Source organism: Phyllobates terribilis, unplaced genomic scaffold (assembly GCF_046119375.1).
Source record: "Phyllobates terribilis strain yellow unplaced genomic scaffold, ASM4611937v1 Scaffold_40__1_contigs__length_11209783, whole genome shotgun sequence".
NCBI lineage: Eukaryota > Metazoa > Chordata > Amphibia > Anura > Dendrobatidae > Phyllobates > Phyllobates terribilis.
In genome coordinates, this window is record NW_027362800.1 from 4081972 (window position 1) to 4094136 (window position 12165).

The 12165-nt window shown below is 45.0% G+C and overlaps 9 non-coding genes across 9 annotated transcripts; all 9 read right to left on the bottom strand.

Moving 5' to 3' along the window:
* Positions 1 to 427: 427 nt before the first annotated feature.
* LOC141187182 (U2 spliceosomal RNA) lies at positions 428 to 618 on the bottom strand. The gene has a single exon (XR_012261392.1). It is a non-coding gene; the product is annotated as a U2 spliceosomal RNA (small nuclear RNA).
* Positions 619 to 1738: 1120 nt separating this feature from the next.
* Positions 1739 to 1929, bottom strand: LOC141184839 (U2 spliceosomal RNA). The gene has a single exon (XR_012259556.1). It is a non-coding gene; the product is annotated as a U2 spliceosomal RNA (small nuclear RNA).
* A 1121-nt stretch (positions 1930 to 3050) lies between these two features.
* Positions 3051 to 3241, bottom strand: LOC141187183 (U2 spliceosomal RNA). Its single transcript, XR_012261393.1, has one exon. It is a non-coding gene; the product is annotated as a U2 spliceosomal RNA (small nuclear RNA).
* A 1118-nt stretch (positions 3242 to 4359) lies between these two features.
* LOC141188720 (U2 spliceosomal RNA) lies at positions 4360 to 4550 on the bottom strand. The gene has a single exon (XR_012262803.1). It is a non-coding gene; the product is annotated as a U2 spliceosomal RNA (small nuclear RNA).
* A 1121-nt stretch (positions 4551 to 5671) lies between these two features.
* On the bottom strand, positions 5672 to 5862 carry LOC141187184 (U2 spliceosomal RNA). The gene has a single exon (XR_012261394.1). It is a non-coding gene; the product is annotated as a U2 spliceosomal RNA (small nuclear RNA).
* Positions 5863 to 6988: 1126 nt separating this feature from the next.
* On the bottom strand, positions 6989 to 7179 carry LOC141187185 (U2 spliceosomal RNA). Its single transcript, XR_012261395.1, has one exon. It is a non-coding gene; the product is annotated as a U2 spliceosomal RNA (small nuclear RNA).
* A 1122-nt stretch (positions 7180 to 8301) lies between these two features.
* LOC141187187 (U2 spliceosomal RNA) lies at positions 8302 to 8492 on the bottom strand. The gene has a single exon (XR_012261396.1). It is a non-coding gene; the product is annotated as a U2 spliceosomal RNA (small nuclear RNA).
* A 1118-nt stretch (positions 8493 to 9610) lies between these two features.
* LOC141188836 (U2 spliceosomal RNA) lies at positions 9611 to 9801 on the bottom strand. The gene has a single exon (XR_012262916.1). It is a non-coding gene; the product is annotated as a U2 spliceosomal RNA (small nuclear RNA).
* A 1121-nt stretch (positions 9802 to 10922) lies between these two features.
* Positions 10923 to 11113, bottom strand: LOC141187188 (U2 spliceosomal RNA). Its single transcript, XR_012261397.1, has one exon. It is a non-coding gene; the product is annotated as a U2 spliceosomal RNA (small nuclear RNA).
* Between the last annotated feature and the right edge of the window lie 1052 nt (positions 11114 to 12165).

Below are 12165 nucleotides of genomic sequence, written 5' to 3' on the forward strand. Positions count from 1 at the left end.
ACCTGTTAGCTCAGGTGAGTTTAAAAGGCTGCTGTTGATAACAAGGGCATTTGCTAAATAGATGGTGTGTGTGCAACAATATACTGAAAGGTCAATTATATTGTGCAGCTTATCTCACCACCTGTAGTTATTTAGGTGAAAGCTCCAAAATGCTTGCCTAATATGTCTGTTTATCCAAAAGGAAGTATAGAGGGAGAGCTAGATAGATAGCATTGCATTACATTACATTACATGGCAATGCAATGCACAGTTGCTGAAGTTGAACCAAAATGAGCTTGTCATCTGGCTTCTGCAACTTTTAACATGAAAAATCCAATGAGGAGAAGAAAAGCAAAGCCAAAGAGTCCATCCCAAAATCCGACAAACAAGCAAAATGAACAAAAAGCATTGAATTCAATTCTTTCTGATTTTAGAAACTGCATTAAAGAAGGGGTGCACCGGTCCTGGAGATACTGCAATACCAGGTCAATGCGTGGAGTGGACAGAGCAAGCTCTTTTTCCATCTCCCTGTTCTAAAAATCCATTTAATATATGGTCCCCAGATAGGGGACGTATCAGATATTAAACTGATAAGAACAGATACTACACTTGATCTTAGCCAAAAGGCCGAGAAGCGATAACCAGAATTGGTTTCCGACTACGGTGCCACCCAAGGATTCTGAAAAGTCCATTTGTGGAGATGGCCACCTGGACTCCCGTTAAGAAGACATGCTGTCAACCTCTAGATCCCTCACATGCCTGCACTTTTCGGCTTGCTGCTGCTGCAATCCACGCGTTTTAGATCTGCATAACTCCACCTCTTTTAGCACAGTACCCTCAACCCCCAGCTGTTCCCACCCGCCTCAACACCGTTGGAAGGGAGGAGAACCAATTAAGGCGGGGGGGTGGGGGGGGTGGAACGAGCAGCTGTCTACCCTTAGCAGGAGGGTTGCTGATTAATTACCTCTCCTGCTGCTGCTGGCTGTCCAGCAGCAGACTGAAGGTGGCTGCTGCTGTGCGCAGGTATATAAAGGCTCAGAGCCTATTATGACACGCGCAGCCAGCGTTCCATTGCCACATTCCGTCTACTGCAGGCGGGATACCTGGATGGCTGAATGTCACTGAGAAGCTCACAGAGACCGCCATAAGCAACAGTTTAAAAGAATGCCACAGACTAATCAACCAAACTTTTTGGGTTGGTTTCTCTTTTATAGTCTGCAGGCATTAAATGAAAGAAGTCAGTGTTCCAGCAGAGGGAGACAACGTTTCAGAAAAGGCATTGTAGCAAACCAAAAAAGAAATTTTAAGCGCAGCAGAGTAACCAGCTCACATACCTGTTAGCTCAGGTGAGTTTAAAAGGCTGCTGTTGATAACAAGGGCATTTGCTAAATAGATGGTGTGTGTGCAACAATATACTGAAAGGTCAATTATATTGTGCAGCTTATCTCACCACCTGTAGTTATTTAGGTGAAAGCTCCAAAATGCTTGCCTAATATGTCTGTTTATCCAAAAGGAAGTATAGAGGGAGAGCTAGATAGATAGCATTGCATTACATTACATTACATGGCAATGCAATGCACAGTTGCTGAAGTTGAACCAAAATGAGCTTGTCATCTGGCTTCTGCAACTTTTAACATGAAAAATCCAATGAGGAGAAGAAAAGCAAAGCCAAAGAGTCCATCCCAAAATCCGACAAACAAGCAAAATGAACAAAAAGCATTGAATTCAATTCTTTCTGATTTTAGAAACTGCATTAAAGAAGGGGTGCACCGGTCCTGGAGATACTGCAATACCATGTCAATGCGTGGAGTGGACAGAGCAAGCTCTTTTTCCATCTCCCTGTTCTAAAAATCCATTTAATATATGGTCCCCAGATAGGGGACGTATCAGATATTAAACTGATAAGAACAGATACTACACTTGATCTTAGCCAAAAGGCCGAGAAGCGATAACCAGAATTGGTTTCCGACTACGGTGCCACCCAAGGATTCTGAAAAGTCCATTTGTGGAGATGGCCACCTGGACTCCCGTTAAGAAGACATGCTGTCAACCTCTAGATCCCTCACATGCCTGCACTTTTCGGCTTGCTGCTGCTGCAATCCACGCGTTTTAGATCTGCATAACTCCACCTCTTTTAGCACAGTACCCTCAACCCCCGGCTGTTCCCACCCGCCTCAACACCGTTGGAAGGGAGGAGAACCAATTAAGGCGGGGGGGGGGGTGGAACGAGCAGCTGTCTACCCTTAGCAGGAGGGTTGCTGATTAATTACCTCTCCTGCTGCTGCTGCTGCTGGCTGTCCAGCAGCAGACTGAAGGTGGCTGCTGCTGTGCGCAGGTATATAAAGGCTCAGAGCCTATTATGACACGCGCAGCCAGCGTTCCATTGCCACATTCCGTCTACTGCAGGCGGGATACCTGGATGGCTGAATGTCACTGAGAAGCTCACAGAGACCGCCATAAGCAACAGTTTAAAAGAATGCCACAGACTAATCAACCAAACTTTTTGGGTTGGTTTCTCTTTTATAGTCTGCAGGCATTAAATGAAAGAAGTCAGTGTTCCAGCAGAGGGAGACAACGTTTCAGAAAAGGCATTGTAGCAAACCAAAAAAGAAATTTTAAGCGCAGCAGAGTAACCAGCTCACATACCTGTTAGCTCAGGTGAGTTTAAAAGGCTGCTGTTGATAACAAGGGCATTTGCTAAATAGATGGTGTGTGTGCAACAATATACTGAAAGGTCAATTATATTGTGCAGCTTATCTCACCACCTGTAGTTATTTAGGTGAAAGCTCCAAAATGCTTGCCTAATATGTCTGTTTATCCAAAAGGAAGTATAGAGGGAGAGCTAGATAGATAGCATTGCATTACATTACATTACATGGCAATGCAATGCACAGTTGCTGAAGTTGAACCAAAATGAGCTTGTCATCTGGCTTCTGCAACTTTTAACATGAAAAATCCAATGAGGAGAAGAAAAGCAAAGCCAAAGAGTCCATCCCAAAATCCGACAAACAAGCAAAATGAACAAAAAGCATTGAATTCAATTCTTTCTGATTTTAGAAACTGCATTAAAGAAGGGGTGCACCGGTCCTGGAGATACTGCAATACCAGGTCAATGCGTGGAGTGGACAGAGCAAGCTCTTTTTCCATCTCCCTGTTCTAAAAATCCATTTAATATATGGTCCCCAGATAGGGGACGTATCAGATATTAAACTGATAAGAACAGATACTACACTTGATCTTAGCCAAAAGGCCGAGAAGCGATAACCAGAATTGGTTTCCGACTACGGTGCCACCCAAGGATTCTGAAAAGTCCATTTGTGGAGATGGCCACCTGGACTCCCGTTAAGAAGACATGCTGTCAACCTCTAGATCCCTCACATGCCTGCACTTTTCGGCTTGCTGCTGCTGCAATCCACGCGTTTTAGATCTGCATAACTCCACCTCTTTTAGCACAGTACCCTCAACCCCCGGCTGTTCCCACCCGCCTCAACACCGTTGGAAGGGAGGAGAACCAATTAAGGCGGGGGGGGGGGTGGAACGAGCAGCTGTCTACCCTTAGCAGGAGGGTTGCTGATTAATTACCTCTCCTGCTGCTGCTGCTGGCTGTCCAGCAGCAGACTGAAGGTGGCTGCCGCTGTGCGCAGGTATATAAAGGCTCAGAGCCTATTATGACACGCGCAGCCAGCGTTCCATTGCCACATTCCGTCTACTGCAGGCGGGATACCTGGATGGCTGAATGTCACTGAGAAGCTCACAGAGACCGCCATAAGCAACAGTTTAAAAGAATGCCACAGACTAATCAACCAAACTTTTTGGGTTGGTTTCTCTTTTATAGTCTGCAGGCATTAAATGAAAGAAGTCAGTGTTCCAGCAGAGGGAGACAACGTTTCAGAAAAGGCATTGTAGCAAACCAAAAAAGAAATTTTAAGCGCAGCAGAGTAACCAGCTCACATACCTGTTAGCTCAGGTGAGTTTAAAAGGCTGCTGTTGATAACAAGGGCATTTGCTAAATAGATGGTGTGTGTGCAACAATATACTGAAAGGTCAATTATATTGTGCAGCTTATCTCACCACCTGTAGTTATTTAGGTGAAAGCTCCAAAATGCTTGCCTAATATGTCTGTTTATCCAAAAGGAAGTATAGAGGGAGAGCTAGATAGATAGCATTGCATTACATTACATTACATGGCAATGCAATGCACAGTTGCTGAAGTTGAACCAAAATGAGCTTGTCATCTGGCTTCTGCAACTTTTAACATGAAAAATCCAATGAGGAGAAGAAAAGCAAAGCCAAAGAGTCCATCCCAAAATCCGACAAACAAGCAAAATGAACAAAAAGCATTGAATTCAATTCTTTCTGATTTTAGAAACTGCATTAAAGAAGGGGTGCACCGATCCTGGAGATACTGCAATACCAGGTCAATGCGTGGAGTGGACAGAGCAAGCTCTTTTTCCATCTCCCTGTTCTAAAAATCCATTTAATATATGGTCCCCAGATAGGGGACGTATCAGATATTAAACTGATAAGAACAGATACTACACTTGATCTTAGCCAAAAGGCCGAGAAGCGATAACCAGAATTGGTTTCCGACTACGGTGCCACCCAAGGATTCTGAAAAGTCCATTTGTGGAGATGGCCACCTGGACTCCCGTTAAGAAGACATGCTGTCAACCTCTAGATCCCTCACATGCCTGCACTTTTCGGCTTGCTGCTGCTGCAATCCACGCGTTTTAGATCTGCATAGCTCCACCTCTTTTAGCACAGTACCCTCAACCCCCGGCTGTTCCCACCCGCCTCAACACCGTTGGAAGGGAGGAGAACCAATTAAGGCGGGGGGGGGGGTGGAACGAGCAGCTGTTTACCCTTAGCAGGAGGGTTGCTGATTAATTACCTCTCCTGCTGCTGCTGCTGCTGGCTGTCCAGCAGCAGACTGAAGGTGGCTGCTGCTGTGCGCAGGTATATAAAGGCTCAGAGCCTATTATGACACGCGCAGCCAGCGTTCCATTGCCACATTCCGTCTACTGCAGGCGGGATACCTGGATGGCTGAATGTCACTGAGAAGCTCACAGAGACCGCCATAAGCAACAGTTTAAAAGAATGCCACAGACTAATCAACCAAACTTTTTGGGTTGGTTTCTCTTTTATAGTCTGCAGGCATTAAATGAAAGAAGTCAGTGTTCCAGCAGAGGGAGACAACGTTTCAGAAAAGGCATTGTAGCAAACCAAAAAAGAAATTTTAAGCGCAGCAGAGTAACCAGCTCACATACCTGTTAGCTCAGGTGAGTTTAAAAGGCTGCTGTTGATAACAAGGGCATTTGCTAAATAGATGGTGTGTGTGCAACAATATACTGAAAGGTCAATTATATTGTGCAGCTTATCTCACCACCTGTAGTTATTTAGGTGAAAGCTCCAAAATGCTTGCCTAATATGTCTGTTTATCCAAAAGGAAGTATAGAGGGAGAGCTAGATAGATAGCATTGCATTACATTACATTACATGGCAATGCAATGCACAGTTGCTGAAGTTGAACCAAAATGAGCTTGTCATCTGGCTTCTGCAACTTTTAACATGAAAAATCCAATGAGGAGAAGAAAAGCAAAGCCAAAGAGTCCATCCCAAAATCCGACAAACAAGCAAAATGAACAAAAAGCATTGAATTCAATTCTTTCTGATTTTAGAAACTGCATTAAAGAAGGGGTGCACCGGTCCTGGAGATACTGCAATACCAGGTCAATGCGTGGAGTGGACAGAGCAAGCTCTTTTTCCATCTCCCTGTTCTAAAAATCCATTTAATATATGGTCCCCAGATAGGGGACGTATCAGATATTAAACTGATAAGAACAGATACTACACTTGATCTTAGCCAAAAGGCCGAGAAGCGATAACCAGAATTGGTTTCCGACTACGGTGCCACCCAAGGATTCTGAAAAGTCCATTTGTGGAGATGGCCACCTGGACTCCCGTTAAGAAGACATGCTGTCAACCTCTAGATCCCTCACATGCCTGCACTTTTCGGCTTGCTGCTGCTGCAATCCACGCGTTTTAGATCTGCATAACTCCACCTCTTTTAGCACAGTACCCTCAACCCCCGGCTGTTCCCACCCGCCTCAACACCGTTGGAAGGGAGGAGAACCAATTAAGGCGGGGGGGGGGGGGGGGTGGAACGAGCAGCTGTCTACCCTTAGCAGGAGGGTTGCTGATTAATTACCTCTCCTGCTGCTGCTGCTGCTGGCTGTCCAGCAGCAGACTGAAGGTGGCTGCTGCTGTGCGCAGGTATATAAAGGCTCAGAGCCTATTATGACACGTGCAGCCAGCGTTCCATTGCCACATTCCGTCTACTGCAGGCGGGATACCTGGATGGCTGAATGTCACTGAGAAGCTCACAGAGACCGCCATAAGCAACAGTTTAAAAGAATGCCACAGACTAATCAACCAAACTTTTTGGGTTGGTTTCTCTTTTATAGTCTGCAGGCATTAAATGAAAGAAGTCAGTGTTCCAGCAGAGGGAGACAACGTTTCAGAAAAGGCATTGTAGCAAACCAAAAAAGAAATTTTAAGCGCAGCAGAGTAACCAGCTCACATACCTGTTAGCTCAGGTGAGTTTAAAAGGCTGCTGTTGATAACAAGGGCATTTGCTAAATAGATGGTGTGTGTGCAACAATATACTGAAAGGTCAATTATATTGTGCAGCTTATCTCACCACCTGTAGTTATTTAGGTGAAAGCTCCAAAATGCTTGCCTAATATGTCTGTTTATCCAAAAGGAAGTATAGAGGGAGAGCTAGATAGATAGCATTGCATTACATTACATTACATGGCAATGCAATGCACAGTTGCTAAAGTTGAACCAAAATGAGCTTGTCATCTGGCTTCTGCAACTTTTAACATGAAAAATCCAATGAGGAGAAGAAAAGCAAAGCCAAAGAGTCCATCCCAAAATCCGACAAACAAGCAAAATGAACAAAAAGCATTGAATTCAATTCTTTCTGATTTTATAAACTGCATTAAAGAAGGGGTGCACCGGTCCTGGAGATACTGCAATACCAGGTCAATGCGTGGAGTGGACAGAGCAAGCTCTTTTTCCATCTCCCTGTTCTAAAAATCCATTTAATATATGGTCCCCAGATAGGGGACGTATCAGATATTAAACTGATAAGAACAGATACTACACTTGATCTTAGCCAAAAGGCCGAGAAGCGATAACCAGAATTGGTTTCCGAGTACGGTGCCACCCAAGGATTCTGAAAAGTCCATTTGTGGAGATGGCCACCTGGACTCCCGTTAAGAAGACATGCTGTCAACCTCTAGATCCCTCACATGCCTGCACTTTTCGGCTTGCTGCTGCTGCAATCCACGCGTTTTAGATCTGCATAACTCCACCTCTTTTAGCACAGTACCCTCAACCCCCGGCTGTTCCCACCCGCCTCAACACCGTTGGAAGGGAGGAGAACCAATTAAGGCGGGGGGGGGGGGTGGAACGAGCAGCTGTCTACCCTTAGCAGGAGGGTTGCTGATTAATTACCTCTCCTGCTGCTGCTGCTGCTGGCTGTCCAGCAGCAGACTGAAGGTGGCTGCTGCTGTGCGCAGGTATATAAAGGCTCAGAGCCTATTATGACACGCGCAGCCAGCGTTCCATTGCCACATTCCGTCTACTGCAGGCGGGATACCTGGATGGCTGAATGTCACTGAGAAGCTCACAGAGACCGCCATAAGCAACAGTTTAAAAGAATGCCACAGACTAATCAACCAAACTTTTTGGGTTGGTTTCTCTTTTATAGTCTGCAGGCATTAAATGAAAGAAGTCAGTGTTCCAGCAGAGGGAGACAACGTTTCAGAAAAGGCATTGTAGCAAACCAAAAAAGAAATTTTAAGCGCAGCAGAGTAACCAGCTCACATACCTGTTAGCTCAGGTGAGTTTAAAAGGCTGCTGTTGATAACAAGGGCATTTGCTAAATAGATGGTGTGTGTGCAACAATATACTGAAAGGTCAATTATATTGTGCAGCTTATCTCACCACCTGTAGTTATTTAGGTGAAAGCTCCAAAATGCTTGCCTAATATGTCTGTTTATCCAAAAGGAAGTATAGAGGGAGAGCTAGATAGATAGCATTGCATTACATTACATTACATGGCAATGCAATGCACAGTTGCTGAAGTTGAACCAAAATGAGCTTGTCATCTGGCTTCTGCAACTTTTAACATGAAAAATCCAATGAGGAGAAGAAAAGCAAAGCCAAAGAGTCCATCCCAAAATCCGACAAACAAGCAAAATGAACAAAAAGCATTGAATTCAATTCTTTCTGATTTTAGAAACTGCATTAAAGAAGGGGTGCACCGGTCCTGGAGATACTGCAATACCAGGTCAATGCGTGGAGTGGACAGAGCAAGCTCTTTTTCCATCTCCCTGTTCTAAAAATCCATTTAATATATGGTCCCCAGATAGGGGACGTATCAGATATTAAACTGATAAGAACAGATACTACACTTGATCTTAGCCAAAAGGCCGAGAAGCGATAACCAGAATTGGTTTCCGACTACGGTGCCACCCAAGGATTCTGAAAAGTCCATTTGTGGAGATGGCCACCTGGACTCCCGTTAAGAAGACATGCTGTCAACCTCTAGATCCCTCACATGCCTGCACTTTTCGGCTTGCTGCTGCTGCAATCCACGCGTTTTAGATCTGCATAACTCCACCTCTTTTAGCACAGTACCCTCAACCCCCGGCTGTTCCCACCCGCCTCAACACCGTTGGAAGGGAGGAGAACCAATTAAGGCGGGGGGGGGGGTGGAACGAGCAGCTGTCTACCCTTAGCAGGAGGGTTGCTGATTAATTACCTCTCCTGCTGCTGCTGCTGGCTGTCCAGCAGCAGACTGAAGGTGGCTGCCGCTGTGCGCAGGTATATAAAGGCTCAGAGCCTATTATGACACGCGCAGCCAGCGTTCCATTGCCACATTCCGTCTACTGCAGGCGGGATACCTGGATGGCTGAATGTCACTGAGAAGCTCACAGAGACCGCCATAAGCAACAGTTTAAAAGAATGCCACAGACTAATCAACCAAACTTTTTGGGTTGGTTTCTCTTTTATAGTCTGCAGGCATTAAATGAAAGAAGTCAGTGTTCCAGCAGAGGGAGACAACGTTTCAGAAAAGGCATTGTAGCAAACCAAAAAAGAAATTTTAAGCGCAGCAGAGTAACCAGCTCACATACCTGTTAGCTCAGGTGAGTTTAAAAGGCTGCTGTTGATAACAAGGGCATTTGCTAAATAGATGGTGTGTGTGCAACAATATACTGAAAGGTCAATTATATTGTGCAGCTTATCTCACCACCTGTAGTTATTTAGGTGAAAGCTCCAAAATGCTTGCCTAATATGTCTGTTTATCCAAAAGGAAGTATAGAGGGAGAGCTAGATAGATAGCATTGCATTACATTACATTACATGGCAATGCAATGCACAGTTGCTGAAGTTGAACCAAAATGAGCTTGTCATCTGGCTTCTGCAACTTTTAACATGAAAAATCCAATGAGGAGAAGAAAAGCAAAGCCAAAGAGTCCATCCCAAAATCCGACAAACAAGCAAAATGAACAAAAAGCATTGAATTCAATTCTTTCTGATTTTAGAAACTGCATTAAAGAAGGGGTGCACCGATCCTGGAGATACTGCAATACCAGGTCAATGCGTGGAGTGGACAGAGCAAGCTCTTTTTCCATCTCCCTGTTCTAAAAATCCATTTAATATATGGTCCCCAGATAGGGGACGTATCAGATATTAAACTGATAAGAACAGATACTACACTTGATCTTAGCCAAAAGGCCGAGAAGCGATAACCAGAATTGGTTTCCGACTACGGTGCCACCCAAGGATTCTGAAAAGTCCATTTGTGGAGATGGCCACCTGGACTCCCGTTAAGAAGACATGCTGTCAACCTCTAGATCCCTCACATGCCTGCACTTTTCGGCTTGCTGCTGCTGCAATCCACGCGTTTTAGATCTGCATAGCTCCACCTCTTTTAGCACAGTACCCTCAACCCCCGGCTGTTCCCACCCGCCTCAACACCGTTGGAAGGGAGGAGAACCAATTAAGGCGGGGGGGGGGGTGGAACGAGCAGCTGTTTACCCTTAGCAGGAGGGTTGCTGATTAATTACCTCTCCTGCTGCTGCTGCTGCTGGCTGTCCAGCAGCAGACTGAAGGTGGCTGCTGCTGTGCGCAGGTATATAAAGGCTCAGAGCCTATTATGACACGCGCAGCCAGCGTTCCATTGCCACATTCCGTCTACTGCAGGCGGGATACCTGGATGGCTGAATGTCACTGAGAAGCTCACAGAGACCGCCATAAGCAACAGTTTAAAAGAATGCCACAGACTAATCAACCAAACTTTTTGGGTTGGTTTCTCTTTTATAGTCTGCAGGCATTAAATTAAAGAAGTCAGTGTTCCAGCAGAGGGAGACAACGTTTCAGAAAAGGCATTGTAGCAAACCAAAAAAGAAATTTTAAGCGCAGCAGAGTAACCAGCTCACATACCTGTTAGCTCAGGTGAGTTTAAAAGGCTGCTGTTGATAACAAGGGCATTTGCTAAATAGATGGTGTGTGTGCAACAATATACTGAAAGGTCAATTATATTGTGCAGCTTATCTCACCACCTGTAGTTATTTAGGTGAAAGCTCCAAAATGCTTGCCTAATATGTCTGTTTATCCAAAAGGAAGTATAGAGGGAGAGCTAGATAGATAGCATTGCATTACATTACATTACATGGCAATGCAATGCACAGTTGCTGAAGTTGAACCAAAATGAGCTTGTCATCTGGCTTCTGCAACTTTTAACATGAAAAATCCAATGAGGAGAAGAAAAGCAAAGCCAAAGAGTCCATCCCAAAATCCGACAAACAAGCAAAATGAACAAAAAGCATTGAATTCAATTCTTTCTGATTTTAGAAACTGCATTAAAGAAGGGGTGCACCGGTCCTGGAGATACTGCAATACCAGGTCAATGCGTGGAGTGGACAGAGCAAGCTCTTTTTCCATCTCCCTGTTCTAAAAATCCATTTAATATATGGTCCCCAGATAGGGGACGTATCAGATATTAAACTGATAAGAACAGATACTACACTTGATCTTAGCCAAAAGGCCGAGAAGCGATAACCAGAATTGGTTTCCGACTACGGTGCCACCCAAGGATTCTGAAAAGTCCATTTGTGGAGATGGCCACCTGGACTCCCGTTAAGAAGACATGCTGTCAACCTCTAGATCCCTCACATGCCTGCACTTTTCGGCTTGCTGCTGCTGCAATCCACGCGTTTTAGATCTGCATAACTCCACCTCTTTTAGCACAGTACCCTCAACCCCCGGCTGTTCCCACCCGCCTCAACACCGTTGGAAGGGAGGAGAACCAATTAAGGCGGGGGGGGGGGGGGGTGGAACGAGCAGCTGTCTACCCTTAGCAGGAGGGTTGCTGATTAATTACCTCTCCTGCTGCTGCTGCTGCTGGCTGTCCAGCAGCAGACTGAAGGTGGCTGCTGCTGTGCGCAGGTATATAAAGGCTCAGAGCCTATTATGACACGTGCAGCCAGCGTTCCATTGCCACATTCCGTCTACTGCAGGCGGGATACCTGGATGGCTGAATGTCACTGAGAAGCTCACAGAGACCGCCATAAGCAACAGTTTAAAAGAATGCCACAGACTAATCAACCAAACTTTTTGGGTTGGTTTCTCTTTTATAGTCTGCAGGCATTAAATGAAAGAAGTCAGTGTTCCAGCAGAGGGAGACAACGTTTCAGAAAAGGCATTGTAGCAAACCAAAAAAGAAATTTTAAGCGCAGCAGAGTAACCAGCTCACATACCTGTTAGCTCAGGTGAGTTTAAAAGGCTGCTGTTGATAACAAGGGCATTTGCTAAATAGATGGTGTGTGTGCAACAATATACTGAAAGGTCAATTATATTGTGCAGCTTATCTCACCACCTGTAGTTATTTAGGTGAAAGCTCCAAAATGCTTGCCTAATATGTCTGTTTATCCAAAAGGAAGTATAGAGGGAGAGCTAGATAGATAGCATTGCATTACATTACATTACATGGCAATGCAATGCACAGTTGCTAAAGTTGAACCAAAATGAGCTTGTCATCTGGCTTCTGCAACTTTTAACATGAAAAATCCAATGAGGAGAAGAAAAGCAAAGCCAAAGAGTCCATCCCAA